Raw genomic sequence first — 27560 nt, 5'->3', positions numbered from 1 at the left:
AAGTGTTTTTGAGACAGGGTTTCTCTGTGTAGCCTTGGCTGTCCTAGACTCACTTTGTAGACCAAACTGGCCTTGAACTCACAGCGATCCACCTGCCTCTGCCTCCTGAGTCGTGGGATTAGAGGCATGTGCCACCACGCCCGGCCTTTAAATCTTTTAAAAAAAAAAGATTTATTTAATTATTATGTATACAATGTTCTGCCTGCATGTGTGCCTGCCTGCCAGAAGAGGGAACCATATTCATTATAGATGACTGTGAACCACCATGTGGTTGCTGGAAATTGAACTCAGGACCTTTGGAAGAGCAGCCAGTGCCCTTAACCTCTGAGCCATCTCTCCAGCCCTTGTTATTAAATCTTGAAACAGGGTGTCAGGGTGCAGCTCAGCATACACACATGCCTAACATGCCCAAGGGCTGGGGTTTGACCCTAGCACCATGCTAAGAATATAAAAGGAGCAATGAAGGTGCAGTTCAGTGGCAGAATACATGGGAAACCCAGCACTGCAAAAAGTTTAAAATGGGACCAGAGAGTGAGCTCCAAGGCTCTAACCGTTTTGCTTAGAAAGCATAACTTTTATATTATACAGGAAACATTTTAATAAGTTTGAAGAGTATGATTAAAAATTGAAGTTTCATCTTTTTAAAATATTAGTCTTATAATTTCATGAAATTCCAGCCTCGCATTTTTGCTTTGGGTTTTTGGGCTTTTTGTTTGTTTGTTTTTAGACAGGGTTTCTCTGTGTAGCCCTGGCTGTCCTGGAGCTCATTCTGTAGACCAGATTGGCCTTGAACTTGAGATTAAAGGCATAGGCCACTACTGCCTGACTGACCTAGTGTCTTTTTAGTAGTGGGACAGGGCTAAATGTAAGTATAAGCCTTCTCTTTTTCAAAAAATTAATTTCAGGAGCTGTATGGTAGCTCAGAGGCTATGAGCACTGGCTGCTCTCCCAGAGAAACCAGGTTCAATTCCCAGCACCCACACAGTGGCTAGTTCAAGGGCAAACAATACCTTCTCCTGGCCTCCTCCAGCACCATGTATGCACATATGTGAAGGCAAAAAAAAAAAAAAAAAAAAAAAAAAAAAAAAAAACCATAAAAAAAATAATAAAAATAATTTTAAAAAGAATTTCATTGAAAAGTATCTGGTCATTATTTTCCTTTTGTACTTTAATTATTATTTCTTAGTATATTAATTTTGAAGTATCATCAGTTTATACACAAAATTCAGTAAAAGAATATTCTGGCTGCAGTCCACTTATTCATTTATGTCCAGCTATTCATTTATGATTATTACTGTTTATAATTTTGTCTTATACAGAAAAGGTGATGCTAAAGGAAATAAAAAACAAAAACAGAACCCAAACAAACCAAGCCTGCTTAAGAGCCCAATATGGTGGCATGCACACACGCGTGTGCGTGCACACACACACACTCTTCCAAGGTACAAATCACTAGGTAGGTAGCTGCACCAACTGCAGTCTGGATGATGGAAGGTGGGCTACAGCGCCTATGGCTTGGGTATCGTGGGTAGGAGGGGTACATAGTGGTGAGTCTAGGCTCTAGGACACTTCCAGATCTTGGTACAGCCTATGGGGCCCTATCCAGTCCCTGCTGTACTTCTGAGATCCACCACGAGGTGTCGCTATGGCAAAGTGATATGCTCCCAAAGCCCCTCGGAAGGCCTCTGTGGATGTGTGGGGGTGTGTGGAGGGCCTGGAGAGCCGATTCAGGTTGAGACTGACAGCACCAGGAAACACAGGACTGCGCTGCATGGATGTTGGTGGGACTCTGGGGAGAGGTCACGAGGGGGAAAGGCACTAATGACTTTCAATTGTAGACTGAAGACTCCGCTGGGGTCATCCACCGGAAGGAAGGTCTGGTATCTTCTGTGGTGGTGGTGGTGGTGGTGGTGATTCACGTTTGTACTACCAGCACTCGGGAGGCTGAGGCAGGCAGAATGATGTGAGTTCGAGGCCAGCCTGGTCTACAAAGCGAGTCCAGAACAGCCAAGGCTACACAGAGAAACCCTGTCTCGAAAAACAAAGAGACAAACAAACAAAAAATTAAACTAGGCACACAGGGGCTAGAGAGATGGAATGGCAGTTAAGTAAGTGCTTACCACTCTTTCATAGGACTCAGGCTCAGTCCGTGGCACCCATATTACATTGGCTCACAACCACCTGAGGGTTCATTCCTAGGGGAACCCTGTGCCTCTGACCTTTGAGGATAGTTGCGCGCGCGCGCGCGCGCGCGCGCACACACACACACACACACACACACACGATTTAAAAAGAATAAGAACAAAAAATTAAAAGTAAGCTCCCTTAGCTGGGCATAGAGGCACGTGTCTTTAGCCCCAGCACTCAGGAGGCAGAGGCAAGCGGATCTCTAAGTTTGCAGCCAGCCTGGTCTACAGAGAGAGTTATAAAACAGCCAGGGCTACACAGAGAAATCCTGTCTTGAAAAACCAAATTAAATTAAGTTAAGCTCACTTAAGAGTTGGGTGGGGTGACTGGGTGAGAGAGAGAGACAAGGCTTATGAACCTGGACGTTGGTCCTGGGCTAAGTAGACAGAGTAGGACAAGGTAGAATCAGAAGCCCACTCTCAACAGTAAGGACAGCACAAGGCTTGGTTTATGAGCTTTTCAGGTGCTACAAAATATAAGGACATGAAAAAAACTAAAGCATGACTTCCACCTTTCTGAAAGAAAATAGAAACATCCAGGTGAATAAATGTTTAATTAAACGCTGACAGATGCCAGTGGTCAAATGCTCCACACCGAGAGACTTTTTATTATGTGACATGAAATGTGAGTGTTGGTTTTGCTTGTTTTAAATGTGTTTGAGTGTTTCCCCTGTACCAGGTGCATGCAGTGCCCGCAGAAGCCAGAAGAGGGCACTGCATTCTCTGGGATTGTGAACTACCATGCCGATGCTGGGAATCAAACCTGGAACCTCTGAAAGAGCAGCCAGTGCTCTTTACTGCTGAGCCATCTCTCCACCCCAGAAGGTATATTTTATTAACAACATACTTGATGTAGTGGGAGCTAAGATACTCAAAGGAGGGGAGGAGCTGGACCTCTGGGGCTGGTCCTGCCACCGGGGAGCATGAACTCCCATCCCTACCAGAAGCAAGTTTCTAGGGTTTCAGATACTTCGTGACATCCTCACAGCAAAGCCTTCCCTGGCCCAGGTGACAAGTCTACACAGGGCAGGCAGAGAGCCATTGTGAGCAGCCAGACAGAGGGAAATGTCTCCACATTTCAATCCGTGGTGGGACGGCAGCAGCAGAGGAGAACCTGGCCACCACCGTAGCCAGACTCCTTTCTTTTTTTTTTTTTTTTTTGGTTTTTCGAGACATGGTTTCTCTGTGTAGCCTTGGCCATCCTGGACTTACTTTGTAGACCAGGCTGGCCTCGAACTCACAGCGATCCGCCTACCTCTGCCTCCCGAGTGCTGGGATTAAAGGCGTGCGCCACCACGCCCGGCCCGCCAGACTCCTTTCTAAGCATAAGCATCACAGTAGAAGAGTGCTGTATACTGTAATGTACACCGTAATGTATACCTACTTTATGCCACAGCTGTGCAGCAAACCTTTCTGTTAATATATCAAGCAGGGTTCAGGTCTAAGGTTAGATTTTTCATGGATGCCTAGTGGAACAGAAATACCCTCTACAGACACACCCAGAACTGTACCTCCTAGGTGACTCTATTTTTATTTGTTTTTAAAAAATATTTATTTATTTATTTATTATGTATACAGTGCTCTGCCTGCATGTACAGCTGCAGGACAGAAGAGGGCACTAGATCTCAGTATGGATGGTTGTAAGCCACCATGTGGTTGCTGGGAATTGAACTCAGGACCTCTGGAAGAGCAGTCAATACTCTTAACCTCTAAGCCATCTCTCCAGCCCCTATTTTTATTTGTTTGCTTGTTTGGTTTGGTTTTTGTTTTTGTTTTGAGACAGGATTTCTTTGTGTAGCCTTGGCTGTCCTGGATTTGCTTTGTAGACCAGGCTGGCCTCAAACTCAGAGATCTGCCTGCCTCTGCCTCTCTGAGTGCTGGGATCACAGGTGTGTGCCCATACACCTAGCGTTTGTTTGTTTGTTGTTTTTAATGAGTATTGGTGTTTTGCCTGCGTGTATTCCTGTGTGAGGGTGTCAGATCCCCTGGAACTGGAGTTACAGACGATTGTAAGGTACCATGTGGGTGCAGGGAATTGAACCCGTGTCCTCTGGAAGAGTAGTCAGTGCTCTTAACTGCTGAGCCATCTCTCCCTAAATGCAGTTAAATTGACAATAAAGATTAACTGTCACAGGCCTGGGCAGATGCTGCTCCTCTGGCATATATATGACCCAGGCTGGCCCCAAACTCCTGGACTGGTCCCTCCTTCCCCAGCCCCACCCATGTCGCTTGGACTACAGGCTTATGCCACCATGACAGACTTTTATAGTTAGAAATTTATATTGATATTTTTGGAATATTTTATTTACTCTGATTTTACGTTTTTGTATGTGCACCATGTGTGTGGCTGGTGCCCACAAGGCCAGAAGAGAACATTGGATCCCCTGAAACCGGAGTTTCAGATAACTGTAAGGCACTGTGTGGATGCTGGAAATTGAACTCGGGTCCTCTACAAGAACAGCAAGTGTCCTTAACTGCTGAACCCCTTCATTTATTTTACTTCAACATGTGAGTTTTAGCTGTTTTCTACAGCTTTCATAGTGACAGGAAGATTTGTTAGGGAAAAGGGACACTGAACTGGCAGGATTAAGAATGGCTGATGCGCAGCCAGGCGTGGTGGCACACACCTTTAATCCCAGCACTCGGGAGGCAGAGGCAGGCGGAATCACCTGTGAGTTCAAAGCCAACCTAGTCTACAAAGCACGTTTAGGACAGCCAAAGCTACACAGAAAAACCCTGTTTCGGAAGAAAGAAAGAAAGAAAGAAAGAAAGAAAGGCAGACAGGCTGGTCCAGTCCAGTCAGTGATGGCGCTCCCCTTTGGTTGCAGCTCTGTGTGGATTTGGTAGAACATTCTCTGTTGTCTTCACTCTTTGTGGGAAACCATGGGCCCTCAGTGATGCTGGTGGCTACTGGCAGCCATCCTGAGATGGCGAGACTGTTCCTGAAGATAAAGCCAGTGTGAAGAAAAGAGACGGAGGACTTGAGTCTTTGGTGACCTCGATGCGCTTTGGTCCATGATATGGTTCCAAGGATGTCCTGCCTCTTGGCCTCCTACCTGTAAGTAAGGGTCTCTTTGGGGAAGCCAGCTCTCCTGTGAGATGATTTTGGGGATTACAACCCAGAGAAGAAAACACTGCTTTAAGCCCCTCCCCTTGCTTCTCCGCAGTAAGCCCCTCCCCTTGCTTCTCCGCGGTAAGCCCCTCCCCTTGCTTCTCCGCAGTTTCACTCACCTGTATCCACTTCCAAAGTACTCCTGTGTGCTGACCACCCTGCTGAATTCTGGACATGAAGACTCCAAGGCCAGAGCCACCTCTTCTTCACACCTAAGACTCCCAGCTGCTGCAGACTGACTGCCAGGTATTAGAAAAAGATCAAGACAGCTCTATACATGCCCGTATGAAACCAACTCCCAAGACATGACATGAAAAAAAAAAAATGTAAACACAGAGCAGGGTGGAGTGTATCCTAACTTTGTTGCACAAATAGATATGGGGAAATAGAGGTGCCTGTACTCCCATGGAACATTTCTGCATTAAATGAAGAGAAATGGATATTAAAGACCTAGAGATGCAGCTCAGTTGGTCATGTGCTTGCCCAGCATGCATAAAAGCCCTGGCTTTGACCCACAGCATGGCACCATGAGGGTCTCTGTGAACACCAGAGCTGTTGGAGAGACGGTTCAGGAGATGCAAGAAGGCTGTTCAGTTCAACACAATTCAGTAAACGGTGCTGGCTCAAGGTTCAAGAGTCTGACCCTGAGTGGCTTGTTTTAGGCTTATTTAAGCACGGCACTGTTTGGTTAAACATTTTCTGGTGACAATGAGCTCAATCCCATGTGTGTGATATCAGCGTGCTGAGGTGGAGGCTGGCAGATCAGAAGCTCATGGTCATCTTGTGCTGCTTGCTGAGCTCAAGGCCAGCTTGGTCAAGAGGAAGGGAAGGAAAGAGAAAGAAATGGACCCTCAAGGAGGCTCGGGTAGGAAGCTTGGTTGGTTGGTTTTTCCCTTTGCAGTTAGAATAGTTTGTAATGTGCTTAAAAAAAAAACAAAACAAAACATAAGTTGCAGCACCCTGGAAAAGCATTCAAGACTTCATGTTATCTTGATGAGATAAATTCAGGTTTCAAAATCGTAGGTACAATGCGAGCCCTGTTTTTGCAGAGAAAGATGTGTGATGTATTTCCATACATAAGGGAATGTTGCATTAGTTGGTGTTTCCACTGCAGTTTATTTGACACTTTTCTGATAACATACAAACGGTAGAAAAGGGCACAAACACCAAAGCCCATGGCCTCCTCCCTTCTTTGGGTCCAGTCCCTGTAGCCTGTGCTTAACTTATCACATCACATGGGAAATGTCAACAGACATTGTATCTGAGATGGGGTACAGCAGGGAACAGTCCCTTTTTGTGATTTCCTGAGACTTCTCTTTTTCATCAATCCATTTATATTACTATGGGAAGAAGAAAAATACATTTTATTTCTGTGTGTGTAGTATGTGCACACGCATGTTTTCTTGGGTGAATTTCATGTTCACATTCAGGTGCACGTTGAACACATGCACATGGTCACGTGTCTTCCTTAGTTACACTGCACCTTATTTTTAAAGGTTTATTTGTTTTTCTTTCTTTCTTTTCTCTCTCTCTCTCTCTCTCTCTCTCTCTCTCTTTTTTTTTTTTTTTTTTTTTTTTTTTTTTTTTTTTTTTTTTTTTTTGGGACAGGGTTTCTCTGTGTAGCCCTGGCTGTCTTGGACTCACTTTGTAGACCAGGCTGACCCTCGAACTCACAGCGATCCACTTGGTTTATTTGTTTTTAATCTTACATGTGTATGTGGTTTGTCTGCATGTATGTATATGCACTACACACACACACACACACACACACACACACACACACACACACACACTTTGTGTCCTTCGAGGTCAGAAGAAGACACTGAATCCCCTAGAAGTACAGTTATGAATGGTGGTAAGCCACCGTGTGGGTGCTGGAAACCAAACCCCAATCTTCTGAAGGAATAACAAAGGTTCTTAACTAATGAGTTAAATCCTCCAAATCCTCTCCTTTATTTATTTAATTTTTTTGAGTCAGATCTCTCATCATTAGCATGGATTCAGTTAGATGTATTGGTCAGTGAGCTCCGGGCTGCACTTGTCTCTGTCTACCCAGCACTGGTGTTCCAGCTGACCACAGGTGTTATACATCTAGCTTTTACATGGGTGCTCCAGATCCAAACTCAGATCCTTGCTCCTATATGAAAAGTACTTTATTGATTGAGCCATCTCCCCAGCCCCTTAATTCTTAAAAAAAAAATATTTACTTATTTATTGTTATGTACATGGATGTTTGGCCTATGTGAATATTTGCACACCACATGCCTGTGGTGTCTGTGGAGGTCAGGAGAACTGGAGCTACAGATGGTTATGAGCAACATGTATGAATCTGTAGAGGAATCTTAATTCAGAGCATGGCTGCTCTGGCAAGAAGAGATCACATCCAAAGACCTTCTAGGTCAGCGTGATCGAGCTGGAATACAAACATGCCTTTAATCCAGGAGACAGAGGCAAGCAGATCTGAATTCAAGGCCAGGCTGGTATAGAGCAAGTTTCAGGTAAAGAAAAACTTAGATCTAAGCGTACATACCTTTAATCCCAAACAATGAAGGTAAAGTTGGTTTGTGGAAAGAAGCACCCATGTTTGAAAGTGATGTCTAAATGAGTGGCAGGAAAAGTGACAAATCAGAGAAAGATCTGACAGAATAGGCTACACCTAACTCTCATGAGAACAAGGAGGAAAGGGAAACTACTTAAGGGGCAGTGCAGAGAGAGAGAGAGGACAGTAATAGAGGGACAGGTTACAAAGAGAGAACTCAGATGAAGACTGAAAGAGCCAGAAGATTAGAAGGGGTTGCTGGAGTTAGTTTGAGGCCAACCAGAACAATTCAGAGGCTGAAAGAAAAGCCAGATTAAATAAGTCAGCTGAGAGAGGAGTTTGAGCCAGAACAGTTGAGTTGAACCAGCCAGCTAAGAGCTCAGAAAGAGCAAGTAAAGATGAGCGTATTAAGCAGTAAGCCTCAGAAACTGAAAACACTCTAGGCCTACGTTAGATTGTATGGAGGCTAGAAGCTTCCAGGACTAGGCCTAGGTTAGCAGACAGAGGCAGTAAGCCTCTGAGACAACAATTGAAACAGAAAAATAAAAGTTCCTTTTACGAGACTTGAACTCAGGTCCTCTGGAAGAGCAGCCAGTGCTCTTATCTACTGAGCCATCTCTCCAGCCCCAGCCCCTTGATTTTGTAATAAATATTTATTTATTTTTTATTTTATATGTATGAGAGTTTCACCTGCACATATGTAAATATACTATGGGCATGTCTGGTGTCCATAAAGACCAGAAGAGGGCACTGGGTCCCTTGGAACCAGTGTTATGGACATTGTAAACTGCCTTGTGGGTTTGGGGACCAAGCCCAGGAAGGTTCACTGGGAGAGCTTATTTCTTCTGTGCTGCACTGAGAAAGGGTAAGAGCTTAAAGCCTGTCTCAGTCCACAACACTGAAATGTGTTTCAGCCTGGCATAGTGGTACCTGCCTCATACCTCAGCACTGAGACAGGAAGTCAGCGACATCCAGGACAACCTCAGCTCCATCATGGGGGTGGAGTGGACGTAGGGGAAGGAGACTGGGGAGATGGCTCAGCCGTTAGCTTGCTGCTTTCCACTATCACTAACATGCTTTGCACCCCTCACCTCACCTTGAGAAGCAGACTGGGTCACAAGGCACGGTTCCAACCTATGGAAAAGGCCTCCTGTGCCGCTCTGAACAAAAATCCCCTTCCTCCCCATCTGCTTTGGCGTCATGGCCTCCACTGTACCTAAGGCCTCTGACCATTGCCACTTTTCAGAGACAGGATGAGTGTCACAGAGAAACTTGTTTCCCTGCTGGGACTCAGGGGGACTCAGGCCAGGACTCCTCCTCCACCTCCCTCCTCAGCCAGAACTCTCTGGAAACGCATCTGAACAAGGAGAAGGGAAGCAAGCTAACTCCCTTCCCGTAGATCTTAGGTTAAAAAAAAAAAAAAAGACTGGCCTAGTTAAAACCGCACCTTAATGAGGCTTCTTTCTGGCCTAATTGTCACCATGGCGATGACCCCTAGTGGCCATCTTTAATTAACTTGGAATCAGGGTTGCCGAATGAGCTCCTCCAGGAAATTGCTCAGCAGCCCAGGCAGTCACGAGGCCCCTCCTCTGTCCTCTGCCCTCCTCAGCTCTTGCACATCCAGGATGATGAGGCAAGAAATCCTTGGCCTGGCTTTTCTCACCACCCTCTGGACTTGGCCACCATGGCCAGGGGAGGAGCTCAGATCCGGGGCAATAAGAACAGTGCTGATAACTGCAGCACAATGCTCAGTCCTTCATATGCATTACCCCTGTCAGTCTTCACATCAGGGTAACCAGGGGGACCAGTGGTGTGGGCCACCATCCCATCCTCACAAGGAAATAAATGCAAGCACAGAGAGGTTAAGTCAGTGACTGGCAGAGTTGGAATTACACCCAGGCGGTCTGGTCCCAGGCCACAGTGCCTCTGTTAGAATCCCTGTCGGGTTCACCCGGGTCTGTGGGCTGGAGTTGTGATTTTCCAGTTGTGTGACCTTAGGCCACTCAGTTCGCATCTGTATTGGTGCTTCCTCACCTGAAGCAGGGAGGGTAAATCCTGCCGGGGGGGGGGGGGGGGGGGGGGGGGCAAAGGCCTCTGCCACAGTTTCACTTCTGTTCAGCACCGCTCAAGGCCACCAAGGCATCCCTGTCATCTCACCATGATGTTTTGGAAGCAAGATGACATGCAGGCCTGCGTAATAAATACCGCCACAGGCAACCTGACTCCACAGTTCCTCTCACAAGTCACCTCCAATCCCGTGGCAAAATTTTTTTGTTCCTTTGCTTTGCTTTTGTTTTTCTAGACAGGGTTTCTCTGTGTAGGCCAGGCTGTCCTGGACTCACTCTGTAGACCAGGCTTGGTTTGAGCTCCTGAGATCTGCTTGCTGGGATTAAAGGCTTCCTTGTCAAATCTTAATGGCTTTATCTTCCAAATACATCAGCATTAAGCCAGGGCTGGGCGAGGCTCCCTCCTGACAGGGGGGAGGAGTCAGGCACCAGGTTATAGATGGAAGGAAGGGGTCTCTTGACCGTGACAAGAACTTTGTTGTGTTGCGAATGACACGAAGACTGTAGATGGACTTTAGGTGCGATCAGTTTTGCCCCTTGAAAATGCCACTCTAGCTGGGCACGGTGACACATGCCTGTAAACCAAACACTTACAAGGCACAGGCAGAAGGGTTGCAGATTGATTCTAGGCTATCTCAGACTACATGGGAAATTCTAGGCCAGCCTGGACTACAAACTGAGAATTTGTCTTAAAACGTAAAAAGAGGAAAGAAAAGGATTTGAGGGGAGAGAGAACCATCCTAGCACTGTTGGTATAGCTCAGCAGTATAGTGTTTGCCTATACTGTGCATGCAAAGGAGCAAACAGGAGCGCACACACACTGGGCAAGGTATGGCACTCATGCGATCCCAGCTAGTGGAAGGTAGAGGCAATATGATCAGAAGCCCAAGGCTAGCCTCAGCCTATGTTACATGATACATGTCTTAAAGGCTGGAGAGATGGCTCGGTGGCTAAGAGCACTGGCTGAACTTGCAGAGAAACCAGGGTTTGGTTCCTAGGACTCACATGGTAGCTCACAATCACCTGTAATTCCAGTTCCAAAGATTCAACATCCACTTCTGGCTTCCCTGTGCACCAGACATACAAGCAGAAGAGAACCTTACACATTAAAAAAAAAAGAAAAATAATAAGTAAGCAGCCAGGCATGGTGGCACATGCCTTTTTATCCCACCACTCAGGAGGCAGAGGCAGGCAGATTTCTGAGTTTATGGCCAGCCTGGTACAGAGTTCCAGGACACTCAAAGCTACACAGAAAAACCTTGTATCAAAAAAATCAAAATCATCATCATCATCAAATTAAAACCAGGCCGGAGAGATAGCTCAGAGGTTAAGAGCGCTGACTGCTCTTCCAGAGGTCCTGAGTTCAATTCCCAGCAACCACATGGTGGCTCACAACCATCTACAATCCAGTCTGATGCCCTCTTCTGCCCTGCAAGTGTACATGCAGGCAGAGCACTGTATACATAATAAGTAAATACATCTTTAAAAAATGAAAAAATTAAATTAAAATCAAGAAGAACAGTGAGAGAGAGGAAAGGCCACAATGCTGCTAAGTGGAAAAAAGTGGGAAGCGCAACCGGAAGCAATGAGATCCATTAGGTGGCCGCAGGCATTTGCCGGCAGACAATAGTGAGTTCTGTAGCCTGTGCCTCTAAGCAGGAAGGAGGGCACCGGCTGAGCTCTAGAAAGCCTGTAGGCCGACGGTGCTGCCCTCACTTTCAGCACCACAGAAAGAACAGCTCTCACCAGGCTAGGCGAGCGCAGTTCTGGGACCTGAACTAGACTAACGCGCTTCCCGCGCCCCGCAGAGCCCCGCATCTTGGAGAACGAGTCTTGATAGCCTCCCTCTGGAAATATTCCACCTTTGAAAACCGATTGCTACCTTCTAAAATGAAGAAAACCACTGTGCACAGCCTCCGGCGGCCTTTGAGAACAAACAGGAGTCCCACACCACAGGAATCCGAGACCCGGCGGGGGTCGAGGAGAGCGCGAGGGCGAGGTCTCTGAATTAGGTCTTCTCACTCCCAAAGCTGGACAATTAAAAACGGAGGCAAGTCTGGAGTGGTTTGTGGGAAGAAGTGGATAGAAAGAAGAGTTCTGTGTGCGGTCAAACCAGCGGGCTTTCTGCCCTGCACCGCTGTGGCGCTGTGGTGCTGACCAAGCTCCAAGATGCTTCGCTGAGACTGGGGTGGTCCCAGCCACTCCACACACCAGTGGCCACGTCCTCCCTCCAGGCTAGTCGTGCCCGGTGAGAAGCAATCCCCAGGAGCCTCTTTGCTGCCGGCCTTCCCTGCATACAGTCTAGATCTGATGAGATTCCTTCTCTGGCGATCAACATGGTACCACTGGACCCCTGAACTGAACCGCTCACTCGGGCTCTTCTCGGGATCCGTTTCTACCGAGGTGCTGGGAGCGGAGATTTAAGACCTGGAGGGTTCCTGGATTTCTTGCTCAGAAATGACCTTTAGGTTTCCAGTCTCCAACGACGACGTGCTTTTCTCTCAACTTCCCTGTGGAGAGGGAAGAGGAGTGAAAGTGAGACCTGTGCTTTAGCTAAGTCTCCTTAAGTGACCTAGGGAAGCCCTCCTTGGACCAACCTTGCCACGGTGTTAAGCCTGCCACAAACTAAGAGTTCTCTGCCAATGTCCATGTTTGCACACCGACTGGCTACTGGCCAACAGACTCACTCCCTGGCCAGCACACCCCCTCTGTCCGTTTCCCAGACTTTGGAACTGTCCTATCCTTAAGGAACAGTGGGTGAATACACTAATATGGCCTCACCCAGGACAAGGTTTCTTGGTGTGCCTGTGAAGGCTTCTGACCTCCGGTGAAACTTTCTTGTCTCCATCACCCAGTGAAGTCAGTTTTCACTGTGATGCTCTCAACCTTCATTTCTCTACATTTGAAATGAGGGACAACCAAGTCCCTCCCTAGAGGAAACCAGAAATGAACCACTGGTTACAGGGGCAGACAAGTGGCTCTCTTGGGAACACTCTACCCCAGAAGACACCGAGAAGAAGCCTTCCCTCAACCCCTATTCAAGGTATTTCCCAGAATCTTTCCAGCCAATTCTAACTTCTGCTGAGCCCCATGCTGTAAAACAGGCAATCCCACTTTACAGATGGGGAAAATCAAGCCTGGAGGTCAATTTCTCTATCTTTCTCCACTCTCTCAAACCAGAGCCCCTCATGAAGGGACCTCAGCCTTCAGCTAGTCACCGTAGATGCCCCTTGTCACCCCTAGAAACTTGTGTTGCTGTTGCCATTCTGAGACAGAGTCTAATTACATAGCCCAGGCTGGCCCCGAACTCCTGCCTCAGCTCTTTCATGTCCTGGGATTTACAGGCATTTTTACCACCATGCATAGATAGCTGCGGAAACTAAAGAAGCATCGGGCAAGATAATATAGTTCTTTAACCAAGTTTAGCTGGTTAGGGGACAAGATCGTTTTAGATCAAGATAAAGAGAAGTTAAGCTATTAGAGTTGAGATAAGACAGATACTGAATCTCATTCGGAGATCTAGACCCAACAAGACAGGAAAAACACTTACTTCAAAGGAGATGAATGCAGATGGCCAAGTCACTATGAATGTAACATGTATAGAACTCAGTATTCTCATGATTGTCACATGGTTCTCCCTGCTGTATGTAGTTTGTTTTACACATGTGTAATAAAATAAAAGTATATATTTAAAAAAAAAAAAAGAGGCATAGGGAACTACTGAAGACTTTTGCTCACTGCCCCAGGGACAAGAATGTCCATCTTGCCCTTCATCAAAGCCTTGGCTCCTTCACCTGAGCACCAGGAGAGCGAGGCATCGCCAATGAAGGAGAATTAAGACAAAATTCCAGCCATGCTTTCACCATTGTGTCCTGACAGTCTGCCACAAGGAGGCTGCGTCTTCTCTCTGGTATTTTGGGCTCAGTGAGTTAAGAGGTTATATACTCCAGCTAAGGTCACCTAGCGGAAATATGAAGTTTGGGGACTCTGACTCACCTATGCCTGGGCATCTGAGAGGCCAGACGCCAGGCTCTGGATCTTGCTGGACAAACACGGGAGAAGGGAGTGGAAAGTAAAGCTGCCTGGACAGGGTTTCCCACACAGTGCTAGAACAGAAGTCACTCTTCCATGGACACCTCCACCTCTGCAGCCGGGGAACCAAGCAAAGAAGTGACTTTGGATTGTCTTCCTCCCAGATCCAGACACACCCTGCCTGGGAAGTTCCTGTTTGCTCTGGAGCCAGGAAAGGGTGGGGGTGGGGGTGGGGGTGGAGGGAAGTCTACCATCTTTCGCCTTTCCACATCTTTCTAATTCTGGCATTTTTAGAAGCTGAGAGGCAACTGATTTTTAATTAGCTGAAATGATGGACTGTCAGGAGCTCTGGTATTTAAAAATATCTGTGAAAACAACTATTACACGAACACATTGCTGCACTCATCCGGATAACGTACATACCAGGGTCCTGGATTAACTCTTCTTTCTCACTGTCCACCTGCTAGCGCAAGGTAGTGGACAAGAAAGGATGGCATGGGAAAAAGTGGAATCCGGAATGACACCGTCGAGGCCACATCCCAGGCCTGGTAGTGCTAGAGTGGTGACCCTGTGTAAGGGAGGGAGACTGGGTGCGGGTTTTCACCTCTACACTGCCACAAGTGGGGACATTTCGCCGCATTCCCAGCCCTGAGGGGTAGCAGTGGGTGCCTGCGCTGAGCTGGCACTGGGACGCTGCGAAGAGACTGTGCCTTGCCTTCCGCTAAGAGCAAGGCCCCCAACAAACTCCACAGCATGGCCTAGGGACCGTCTTCGGCTTTGAACTTGCATCCGCCAAGGCCTCTGCAGGATCCAAGACCAGGCCAGGAAAATCTGGCCTCTACATTTATCCTACGGCACCTTACTTTGTCACTGGACAGCCCCCCCCCCCCCAATTCCCTGCCTTTCGGCGAATACGCTGCACACAGTAGGTACTCTGTGAGTTCCCTTTTTGGCCCCTACGTGATCCGGCCCTTTGAGCTCCCCCTACTGGCTCTCGTGGTAACTACCTGAGCCAACGCAGAAAGTTTGTTCAAGTATTCCTTCCTCTTCCCTCCCTCCCTCTGCCACTCTCTTCCTCCTCTTCTTCCTCCTCCTTCTCCTCTTCCTCCTCATTTATTATTTATTTATTCTACTAACATAATCTGGAGCATCCACACGTATCAGGCAGGTTCTCTACAGCAGAGTTACACCCCATCCCTGCCTCTGACCAAGTAACCCACGAGAGACTGCCAAGATCTTATTTTCACACAACTTTATTCTGAATGAAAAGACTAAAGATTTTAAATGCTGTGATTTGCCCATAAGTGCTGAGAACTCTAATATTAAGTACCATAGATAACACTATTGAGCACTTATTGTATAGGAGACTTTGTTGGACTTGATGTATATCAGCACATACATAACCATAAGGGTGGAACTGTTACCATGCCCCACTTTAAAGATGAAGACACCCAGACACCCCAAAAAAATCAGTACCCAGGTTACATAAAACTGGGAAAAGGTTTTAAACACATCATTTCCAGAGCTAAGGCCCCAAATCCCTATATTATGCTAAGGAATGTTGTGATAAAAAAATAAAAACAAGAAGCCTTTGGTGGGCTGGGCTGTGGTGGCACATGCCTTTAATCTCAGCACTTAGGAGGCCGGGACAGGCAGATCTCTGAGTTCTAGGCCAGCCTGGTCTATAGAATGGAGTTCCAGGAGAGCCAAGGCTACACAGAGAAATCCTATCTTGAAAATCCAAGAGACAGAGACAAACAAATAGACAAAGAGAGAGACACACACACAGAGACAGACAGAAAGACAGAGAGAGACAAGAAAGACACACACACACACACACACACACACACACACACACACACACACGGGAGGTGGGGAGGAGAGAAATGGCTGTAGGAGGATGGCTTGCAAGTTTGAGAGTAGCCTGGTTTACACAGCAAGTTCCAGGTCAACCAAGATTACATGGCATTAAATTAAATACAGTAATAAAAAAAATTAGAAATAGCTTCAAAATACCCCTTATTCTCTAAATAATCCTTTATAACATTTTTCTACAAAGAGAAGTAGAGGCTTGTTTTATTTGGCTAGAGATGTTGGGGGTTTCCATAATTTGTGCCACCAGGTGTTATAGCATAAGTTCACCCACATTTCCGAGAGAAGATAAGGTTTATCAGTGCAGTGGTGGTGCACACCTTTAATCCCAGCAGTTGGGAGGCAGAGGCAAGGTAAATTAAAGGACAGTCTGGTCTACATATTGAGTTCTAGGACAGCCAAGGCTATACAAAGAAACCTTGTCTTAAAAAACCAACCAACCAATCAACCAACCAAAACAGAACAACAACAAAACAAAACAAAACAAAACAAACAAACCAAAAAAAAAAAAAAAAAGGGAAAACAACAACAAACTTGTAAACGGAGACTGGAGAAGAGACTCAGTGGTTAAGAGTGCATACTGCTCTTACAGAGGGCCCTACCAGCACTTCACAACTCTCTGTATTCCAGATCAAGAGCATCTGAAATTCTCTTCCAACCTTTGTTAGCACATGTACTCACATGCACATAATTAAAAATTAAAATTAAAAATAAGCAAGCACTAGGCGATGGTGGTGGATATCTTTAATCCCAGCACTCAGGAAGCAGACAGGTAGATCTCTGAGTTCAAAGCCAGCCTGATCTACAGAGTAAGTTTCAAGGCAGCCAAGGCTACACAGAAAAACCCTATCTCAAAAAAACAAAACAAAAACAAACTTAAAAAAAGTTTCACAAAATATAGATGGTTGCAGTAGCGCACACCTGTAGCCCCAGCACTCGGAGGCAGAAGCAGGCAGATCTCCATGAATTCAAGGCAACACTGGTCTACAAAGTGAATCTAGGACAGCCAAGGCTACACAGAGAAACCCTGTCTCAAAAAACCCAAAATAAACAAACAACTAACTGCATTTGAGGACTGACCCATGTTTCATCAGCCTCATCTTTGTTCCTGGGATCTGAGTGGCCCCCAGCAGCTGCCCTCACCATGGTCCTACATATAGCTCCAGCTTGGGCCAAAAGTGCTGTGTTGCGGGTCCCCTGTAGGAAAGGGGGACAGTATGAAAAAGCCACGGGTACACACAAGGACTTAGAGTAGAGAGAAGTCTTAGAGTGGAAACTTGGAAAACAGTTAATCCAGTATTTATCTCACATGGACACTTCCAAAATACCACAACTGTGATCTGGACACAGGATATTAAAGGGCTCACTCCAGTCCCGTGTGCTAATATTTCCAATGTGGAAGCTACAGACGCATTGCTGTATGACTTTTCTCCTGGCCTCAGCCTTTGTTGGCACCTTGTACCATAACTGTATATTAACAGTATGCATTACTCACCACTGTGCCCTGTGCACAAAGTCTGATGCAGACTAGAAGCTGAATTCATCAATACATGCCCCTCCCCCAACATCAGTGGCTCATGCTCTTTTTTTTTTTTTTTTTTTTAAGTCCTCAGATTAAGTGGCTTCTCCTGGATGCCACTTAGAAACCTGGATTTGCCTTTTTGCCAGCTGCCAGAATATAGAAGGCACTTTGAGCTTCTCCTGTGGAAAAAGTTCCTGACCAGCCAGATAGCCACATGCCTGCCTTTTATTCTTGTTTTTGTTTGTTTGTTTTTTTAAAGACAAGGTTTCCCTGTGTAGCCTTGGCTGTTCTGGACTCTCTTTGTAGACCAGGCTGTCCTTGAACTCACAGCGATCCACCTGCCTCTGCTTCCCTGAGTCCTGAGACAGGTATGCCCTTCAGCGCCTGGCTCTGCCATTTATTCTTAAAGCCCCAACGGGAACCCATAAAAGGAAGTTTCCTCTTTCCAAAGGCCTGGGATCTGAGGCCCAGGGAAGAATGCAACCCTCCTGTTTTTTTTGTTTTTTTTTTTTTTTTGTTTTTTTTTTTTTTTTGAGGTATTCCTGCATGTCTGGTCATGAGGGTCTACCCTGAAAATGTAACAGTATTTAGGTTCCTTAACATTCCATAGTGTTGTCCTGTGTTAGTATGAGCAGACAATGTGCACAAATACACGCATGCATGTGCATTCCAATCTGTATGTGAACACAGGCTGGCCATAGACCTAGGAAGGAGGCCAGAAGCAAGTCTGTGTCCTTGGGAAGGAAGAATGAAGTCACTTCATGAGCTGGTTAATGCCCCATTGCCACAGATCTATGTGTGAGCGTATGAATGTGCGTGGGTGTGAGCAAGAAGATGTGCTCACAAGCAACATTCCTCTCGGGATGGTGTGTGTGTGTTGTGTTGTGTCACACACAACATGTGTGACATGTATGTACATTTACAACTCTTTTCCAACGTGGTTTGTGACACCCTGTCCTGGGCGTGTATGTGTACATATGTGCTTGCACATGAGTATTTACAATATAATCCCCAGATCTGAGAAAGAGATTTGGGTGATGTGTGTATTTGTATGTTTAAATATAAAGTCGTTTCTAAGTGAGACCCAGATGACTGCATATTTGCATGTACACTCTAGCTGACTACCACGCCCTCAATTCCAAGAGTATATACAGCTCCTCTGCCACAAAGGCTGAGCCAAGCAGGTCCTGGGGCTGGCCAAGCACCTGGGGAAGACCTTGACCAACCTTTGTCTGGAGCCTACTCCCCGTGGCCTCTAAATTTCTGCTCCTGGCAGGCTCTCAGCTGTCCCTGGTCACAGACTACCTTCCCCAAGGAGTCCCTTTAACTCACAGTCCCTCTTCCATCCAGGGGGCTGAGAGTTGGGGGATATTCATCTCGGGGAGTTTTTGTTCCGCCTCATGAAAGGCCTCAATGGCTGGGAATACCATTCTAATTACGGGGAAGCCCAGCTTATGTGGGGGACACAAAGGGCTGTGGTCTCATAGCAGCTCCTTCCATCCGTCAAATAAGGCTGTCTAATGACGGGGTGAGAGCTGTGAATGCCTAAAACAAACTCAAAAAGGAGGGAAAATAAAGCCGCCGGGGGCTTAAAATATATTAAATTACCCTGAGTAGGACTGTGGCTTTGCAGGCACTGGTTGGAGAGGCTGTTGAGGCTCTGAGTCCTGCTATTCACGTGGAGGGAGAGGGGTCAGCAGGTCGGATGGGGAGGGGCTCACAGAGCCTGGCTCATTCTCATGCTAACATCAGGGACATGCTGTAGGCTTACTGAGCTGGAAAACAGAAATGAATTTGCTATAATCCTCCTCCTCCCTCTGCAGACCAGAAGCTTTGCCTAATTGCAGCCCTTGGAACCTGCTGGGCTTTGGGACACGGCCACACCCTGGAGCCAGCACCCCTTGCTCGACCCTCCCACCCTCTCTTTTCCATTCCTCCTTCTTTGGGGCTCACAGATGAGTGTACTCCAGGGCTCAGCTGAAGGAGGAGGGAAAGCAGGCAGTGGGGATCAGTGGGCAGGAGAGGACCAGGTGTGGAAGTGTGTTACACACACTGTCGAAAGAAGTAGTTACTCCCAATCCATAGCTATCCCTCTTTATAAATGAATATACTACCAGACACAAATATGACTTCACTATTCTACACCCCTTTACACATAGGCCTCCACAAATGCACACTGTCATAAGCACAAACAAATCTTCATGAAATATACAGACTACAGACACATGTTTTTTCTTCCATGGACAAACACAGACACACAGATACACAGACACACACGCACACATTCAAACATGGACCCCAGCAGCCTAGACCTGGTGCTTTCTCAATATTTAGCAGCCGAGGGTATTGCCGCTTAGATGACAGCTGGACGTGGCTCTTTCCCAGCCTTGGCTGAGTCAACATTGTACTGTTTGTACCTGCTACAGGAACTTGGATAAATCTATCCCAAACTCTGGGTCTCGGTTTCCTGCCACTAAAGGATATGCTTAAATTGGTTGAGAGATACATACTTATAACTCTAGCACTGGGGAGCACTGAGGTGGGGCAGGAGTGGGGGACAAAGACAACCAGGAATTCAAGACCCACCTGGGCTACTTACTGAGACCCTGACAACTCCCTTCCTTCCCAAAGAGGAGAAACAACTTAAACAAAATGTTCTGGAAAAACTCTACCAGCTCAGAAGAATTAAGAGCCATCTCAGGGACTATACCTTTCGCCCCTCCCCTGATTCTGCACACTTAATGTGAGCACACGCACACACTGCTGGAAAGCACACACCTCCACAGTGCGCCTAACAATGACTCCCTTCAGTGTGCACGTGGTTATAAAAAGATCTGCTGTGGAGCAGTAGCCCGCATCCTTCCTGTTGTAGGTGAGAACGCCTCCTTCCCGCCCACGTTCAGGCCTGCTTCGGTAGCTTTGTCCAAGAGATTCTGCCAGTTTGGAGGATACTGTGATGACAGGTGTGGTTGTGAATCATCGAGCCCCACAGTGTGGCGCCAGGGGCCTAGGAAAGGCGTTCAACTCCGCTCCGTTCTCTCCCAGGGCGCCCTCTGCCGGTGGACCTGAAATAGAAGGTTCTGGAGGAGGTCCGCTTGAGCGTAGGCAACTGCGGACCTGTCCTAAGAGTACCAACAGGGAAATCTGTGCTGCTGAAGTCTCTGCTCGGCAGCAAAGAGGAGCTTGGTAACTTCACAGCTAGAGTGAAACTAAGACCACGAAACTAAATGGTAGGGGAGCAGGAAAACCGCAGCCTTTCGTCTGTAAGGACTTTTAGGGACACCCTGCTTCCTCCATGCTAAAGCATGAATGGCATCAGGTCCCAGGAGAGAGAGGGACCCCCACTCGTAGTCAGCCCTGGTTGCTGAGCTCTGGTGTATTCTGAAATGCTCTACGGAGTCAAAGAAAGCACATGAAAAGCCCTAGAAAGAGCATTTCTTACCAGTCACAGGCCTAGAAGCTTGCAGAAGCCTGGCCCTAGGGCAGTGAACCAGGGTTTAGGTCACAGCCAGTTCTCTCTGCTGGCAAGACCTGTGCAAAGTGGTTGTGGAGAATGAGAGCATCACACTGCACTCCAAGTGAAGACCGACTGACCATGCCTCAGGAGTCCTCCCTGCCTGTATCTCCAGCTGCAGTGACTGGTATGCGGACCCCATGTAGCCAGAGCAAAGGCCCTAGCAACCAAAGGCAAAATGGCTGGAAGGTGATAGAATGAAACTATAGGTTTCCTTTCAACCCCCTTTAGAGGTGAAGTGCCAGGACTACACGCTATAATCATGTTTAGGGGCCACAGAAGGAGAGAGGCTCTGCATCCCAGTGCTCCCTTCCTTGTCCTCACTGAGGTTATACAGATGGGGGGAGGGGGCAGGGACCAAGATAAGGGTAGTGAGAATTGGGGAGAAAAGGCCATGCTGCAGAAATTTGAGGAGGGTGGTGGTTTGAGCCCAAGCTGAGGCATCTGCTTCAGGCCTTTCCTGTGTGAATCTAAGGAGAAGCATCTCCACATGTGTTTCCCAACAGTTGCACGCCAGGTCTCTGGCCCCTACTGCTCCACCAGGCAGACTAGCCAGATCTGAAGCTATCCTGTGCTCTGTTCCCATGGGACTCAAGCCTCACCCCCTGGCCTTTGGGAGGAGTGGGGCTGGTTCCTCGAGGGACAGCAATGGTGTCTTACAAAGGTTTGAAGCAGAAAGGGCTAAAAGGAGAAAGTGTGGGCATAAAACTCTTACTGCTCCTGCTATGATCTTAGGCCAGTCCACCACCCTGGAAGGGCAGCCAGTTCCTGGAACAGTTCCTGCAGCGATCAGCCTCCCCAAATCCATGGATTTGTAAAGAAGTGCAGACACTCTCATCATCGAGACATTCCAACACTAACACATGAGGTCAGCTAACTGAAATTTCAGAGTCTTCTCCAAATAGGAAAGGGGTCCTATGGGGCAGCTCAGTTCTTGATTCCCTGGGGTGGACACATGAGATTTTTTAAAAAGCCAGTCTTACTATTAAGCCCATCTCCTAAGGTTATTTACCCCTTCCGTGTCTGTCCTTACTCCAATGTCCGAGCCCTATCAACTACCACAAAGAGAAACAAGATCTTGTTTTCTAGAATACTCCTCAAGTAAGCGGCTGAGTTTGACTCTGATTCTTTGGTGTGGTTGATCTACCAGGATTGGGCAGGATCTGGAAAGTCTGGTCTCTGCACCTGAGTCTGGGACCAGCCAGGGACTCCAGAACAGTCGTGGTTTTTGTTTTGTTTTGTTTTGTTTTGTTTTGTTTTGTTTTGTTTTGTTGTTGTTTTTTTCCCCCGGTTAACCTGAAGCAGTCGCTTCCTCACCTGGCCTAAGCATCTGCTCTGCCTGCAGATCTCCCCCAACTGGGCCGGCTCACATCTGACCCAACTGTAAACCCCTCAGATCCTTCCTAATACCTGTCAGGGACCTGGAGACTGGGTGTGCGAAGGCCAAGTGTGGTCAGTGTAAGAGAAGTGCTCTAGGAACCCCTGATTTCAGTCATGTCTTGCATGTCTGAACACCCAGCATTCAGACCCTGTAATGCCGCATGGCCACCTTCATGAGCCATGTAAGAGCTGAGCAGCAGAACTGGGCTTGGCTTAGGGCTCTGGACTGGGGTTTGTAAACACAGAACGAAATCGCAAGAGCCAAATGAAGACAAAGCCACTTTTCCTCCGCTTAGTTAGAGAAATCTCCACTTAGCAAACACTTTCATTTTCAGGGTTGCTCCTGGCTGTCCGCAGGTCTGGGAAATCACTGTGCTTCGGGGTGAATTGCACTGTAGGACGAGTCCTGGGGACGGGCGCCACACACATAGAAATCACAGATGTCGGCAAGAATGTAAGGGTGGGAAAAAGGGCACCCCCAGAACGCCAGCGGGCTACTTGAGGTTTACCAGACTGCTTTCCCCGTAAAACTGAAAATGCATAGCTGGTTGTCTACGTTTTTATGCCTTTTAGGAGGCAAGCAAGAGTGTATCGGCAAGCTACCCCTTCCCACCTCTGTGCATTCTGAACCCAAACTATGCCGCAAGCTCAGTTCATTCGGTGCAGCCGGGTTCCTGGAAACGCCCCACCCAACCCATCCTCCGCAACTGGCTCGGGTGTTTGCAAATTGTGTTATCAGGATCCTCATATTCTCCGTCTCAAATGTCCAAGACCTAAGGGCCAAATCAAAATATGACACCCGAGCGGAGAAAGTGGGGGGAAGGTAGAGCGGTGCACCAAAGTTGGTTGGAATAACGGACATCTCAGACCTCTGTTTCCAGTGCTTTGCCCAGTGTCTGGGAAACGCACTAGGCAGCGTGTTTGCTGGTTTGTGCAAGTACGACTTGCAACGCGTCCCCCTCCCCATGGCAGACGCAGAGTGAGGTTTTCCAAAGGCCTTGCTTTCCTAGTACTGACTTTTCCTATCAATGGGAGAGACGCAGGCTATTGACCCAGCGGCCTCCTCCTCTCGGCCTATTGTCGTGGCTCAATCACGCACTTACCGGAAGAAAAGCGAGTTTATCTTAGCTTGGAGGAGCCTCGTGGTGTGTGTGTGTGTGTGTGTGTGTGTGTGTGTGTGTGTGTGTGGTGTGTGTCTCAAGGGTGGGGAAAATTCTTCAACCAGGACTGTGCAGATGGGTTGAGGATAGACACTTTCAGAAAAGGACCAATTTCCCTTTCACAATGAGCGCTAAGTACCTGACAAATGGGGCTGGTGTTTATTCATGAGCAGGTACTTTGGAGATGGCGATTAGAACAGCCTCCCGCGCTGCCTAGCCAAGGTACTTAAAGCCGGGCAGGTGCAGCTCGGCGCGCGGCCCCAGCGCACAAAGCCCGCGGCCGCTGCAGCGCGGAGAGGGGGCGGGATGCGGGGCGCGCGGGCCCGGAGGGCGCGCTGAGCTCAGGCACCTTAGCCCTTTGTTCCTCTTCTGGAGCCAAGGCCACTTCACAGAGGGGCGCCCCGGGAAAACCTCCCCTCTAATTACTAGGAATTTCCCTCCGACCCTCCTCTGGGAGCCTAGCCTGGCAGCTCTTGGGCTGGAGGCCGCAGAGGCTCGTGGGATCTGGCCTTGCGTTTACATAAATGTCGCCTAGGAGTTTACTAATGGCTAACCAGCTAACTAACTGGACAACTAGAATGGGACGTGGACCCCAGGCCTGGGAACCGCGCGGGCACCCGCCGCTGAGGCGCCACCTCTGGCGGTGCAGACAACCTCCGGCTTTCAGGTTTTGTCTCAACTCCAAAGGGAGAAAATTGAGGTCTGTCTCATTCTCCAGTTTGCTGGCGCCAAGGTCGTGGGACAAACCCGATCTTGCCCTCGCCGCAGCTGCGGAATCCCTAAGAACCGCCAGCTTTTAGTGGCGGCCTCGCCTCGGAGAGCGAACTAGGCGGGCGCCAGCCGGGACACAGAGCTCAGGCTCTCCAGTGCTTTAGACACGGGACGTGGACCAGCCGCGGGCCGCTCCAGTCTGTGGAGCCGACCCCGCGCTGCTGCGTGTTCGTCATGTCCGGAGATCATCAGTGGTGTGCATCCTCGTGGGGCCTGTCTGAATTGTTCTCTGTTGCTGTTGTTTTAAATCGTTTCGAAAAGCCCACTAAGATAACTTATCTCCAGTCCACAGAATCAGACAGGAGAAACGTGTTTCAAACCCGCTGGGTTCCCCTTGGGGAGAAATTTTTTTTCAGGACGATAGGAAACCAGGGGCAGGGAACTGATGTCACCCACCACCAAAAGAGTTTTTACATTTCCCATCGTGAACAACCGGACAGCTCTCCCTTGTGAAGCACATTGTGCGTATTAACACCCATTAGAGACTTTTCTGGAACCTATCTCGAGGTTAGAATAAATTATAGAGATACGGAAAGCCTGGTTCTCAGGCAAATCCGATATCCTGAGATTAACCTGATTGTGAATCGACAGAAAGTGGTATGTCAAAGCCACAGGGAGAAGCCGGAAGGAAAGCCGAGTCCCCAAGACCCTAAGGGCTCTGCTACCAGCCCGTCTTCTGCTGGGCAAGCCGGGCCAGGCGAGCAGGCTGCCACGATTAAGAAAGAAAGCTTGTACGTGAGGAAAGGATTGCCCTCGGGTCTCCTGCCAGGGCCTGAGTTAGAGTTCCAGGGTGAAAGTTCTTTCTGGATGCCTCCTGAGCCTGAGACACTAGGATGAGGGATAACAGTACTGCCTGGCAAGCCACCAGAGTCAAGGTGCGGCTGCGGACACCTGCGCTTAGCTGCTTGGACAACCCCTTACAAAGGGCTCTCAGGTCCAATGGCCTTGGGTAAATGTTTTGAGGCTGAAGCGCTGACGTTTTTTGGGCTAAAAGGACACCACTTTACACCATTGAGTGCAGGAGGCAAAACAAGACCCTATAAACCCACAGACACACACACACACTGGCTTCCTAGATCCCAGTCGCAGGTGATTACTCATCCCTGCTTGGGATGGGGATGGAGGGCAAATTCAGACAGGAAATAAAAGGTAGATTAGGGCCGGGCATGGTGGTGCATGCCTTTAATGCCGGCACAAAGTGAGTCCAGGACACCCAAGGCTACACAGAGAAACCTTGTCTTTTTTTTTTTTTTTTTTTTTTTCCCTCTGTTGTAGCCTTGGCCATCCTGGACTCACTTTGTAGACCAGGCTGGCCTCGAACTCACAGCGCTCCACCTGCCTCTGCCTCTTGAGTGCTGGGATTAAAGGCGTGTGCCACCCGGGAGAAACCTTGTCTTAAAAAAAAAAAAAGAAAGAAAAGATTGGAGGTAGACTACAGGTGCATGCCGAGAGGTTTACTTTGTTTTGTTTTGTTTTGTTTTCTTTCAAGACTCCCCACCTACCCTCACAAGGTTTCTCTGTGTGTAGCCCTGACTGTTCTGGAACTCACTCTGTAGACCAGGCTGGCCTCAAACTCAGACATCAGCCTGCTTCTGCCTCTGAGTGCTGGGATTAAAGGCATGTACCACCACCTGGCTGATTCCAAGATGTTTAAGACATGTCTAATTAATATATATGTGTGCTAAGGAGGAAGGCCATTGGTGCCAACACCCACCAGTGATTTCCTTCAATTAGGATTGTAAACAAACTGTAGAAACAGAATTAATATATAATTAATATAATATAATATAATAATGTTCTTAGAGAAAGAGAGTTGTGGAGATGTAGTTGCACTTCCTCTCCCCCTCCCACGTGACTGGCCAGTCAGTTCCCTACCTTAAAGTTTTTTGGGGGTTGTTGTTGCTTTGGTTTTTCAAGACAGGATTTCTCTGTGTAGGCATAGCTGTTCTGGACTCATTTTGTAGACCAGGCTGCTCTTGAACTCACTGAGATTCTTCTGCCTCTGCCTCCTAGAGTGTTGGCACTACAAGAGTGTGCTACCAGGCTGGGCTCTAAGTTTATTTTTCTAGGAGAGTTTTGAGCCAACTCATTTTGGAGAGATGAATTTAGGACCTGCGTGAGCATCCTTGGCTTCCACCAAAGCCTCATTCATTGAGCAAGGACAGTTGTCTCAGGAGCTAAAAGTATCTCCCTCCATCTCATGAGTTAGGTAAGCCTTGTGACTTGCCAGGCAGAAGCAGGGGACAAAAATGGCTTTTAGATCAGACCTGGTGCTCTTAAGTTTGACCCCAGATTCACCAGAGGCAGAAACATTTCACCCAAGAAGAGTTGGGTCTGAATTTGGGGGTGACTGGGGTGGAACAAAATGGTTTATCCTTACTCTAGCCATATCGCCAATGCTATGTGTCTGTTAGCTGGTGATACAGCCTCCGTGTCCACCAAGAAAATCCGGAAAACTCTATTTAAGCTGGAAAATTCCAACCAGAAAGCATCAGGCTCCTACCCTCACTCTCTAGGGTTGAGATTGGGTGAGGTAGACCCCAGGTGGGTCCCTCATAAGGGATCTCAGAGGAAGTTCATCCCAGTCCGCTCCTTCCCAGTCCTGTATCCACCTCTTCCATGCTCTTTCAGAGGTTGTGGGGAAAGGGCTGAGGGTCCTCTTTGGTCTAAAACTCAAAATGTCATAATTATTGAATTGATGTAGCGTTAAGCGAGGGTCCCCCATCCAATCCCTTCCTTGGAAGAGCACCTTCCCTCCACTCTTTTGTGTTCCTGCCACTCAGCACCCACCAGGAAAGTGTTTCCTTCAGCCAGTGAGAAATGGGATCTCAGAGAATGGTTGGAAATTGAGGCTCCCCGAGCACAGAGAGACAAAAGAGCACTCCTCCTGGTAGTTTGACCTTAAAGTCGGGTGGGCTTTGACATTCTCTCCCCATTCCAAAGAGGATGGGGTATTTTCCAGAGGGTTCTCAGTTCTCTACGTACACTATGCCTTAGGTCCCCTGAGGCCCTTGGAGACCACCTGGAGCTTCGTTTTTGTTCTACTGGCACCACGGTGCCCAGCAGTGTGGGCAGCTAAGCCTGGAAAAGTCTCAGTCAAGGAAGTATCTCTTCCCTCTGAGACCTTTGCATCCGGGTCCAGTAAATGAGCTCTGCCATGACCATGAATCAGTGCAGGTGCCACCTTTGACAATGACTTCAGACAAGTCCTTTCCCAGACTCAGTTTCCTTATCTGACAAGAGACAGCAAGTTGTTAAAGAAGGCTCCTGACATCTCTAAGTTGACACTTCAAAGAAGTAGAAGGGATGCTAAGTGTGTAACCCCAGCATCTGGCAAGCTGAGGCAGGAGGATCGCTACAAATTGAAGAATAGCCTGGGTTATAGAGACTATGCAGGAAAACAAAC

Source organism: Acomys russatus, chromosome 7 (genome assembly GCF_903995435.1).
Source record: "Acomys russatus chromosome 7, mAcoRus1.1, whole genome shotgun sequence".
NCBI lineage: Eukaryota > Metazoa > Chordata > Mammalia > Rodentia > Muridae > Acomys > Acomys russatus.
This window is presented reverse-complemented; position numbering follows the sequence as displayed.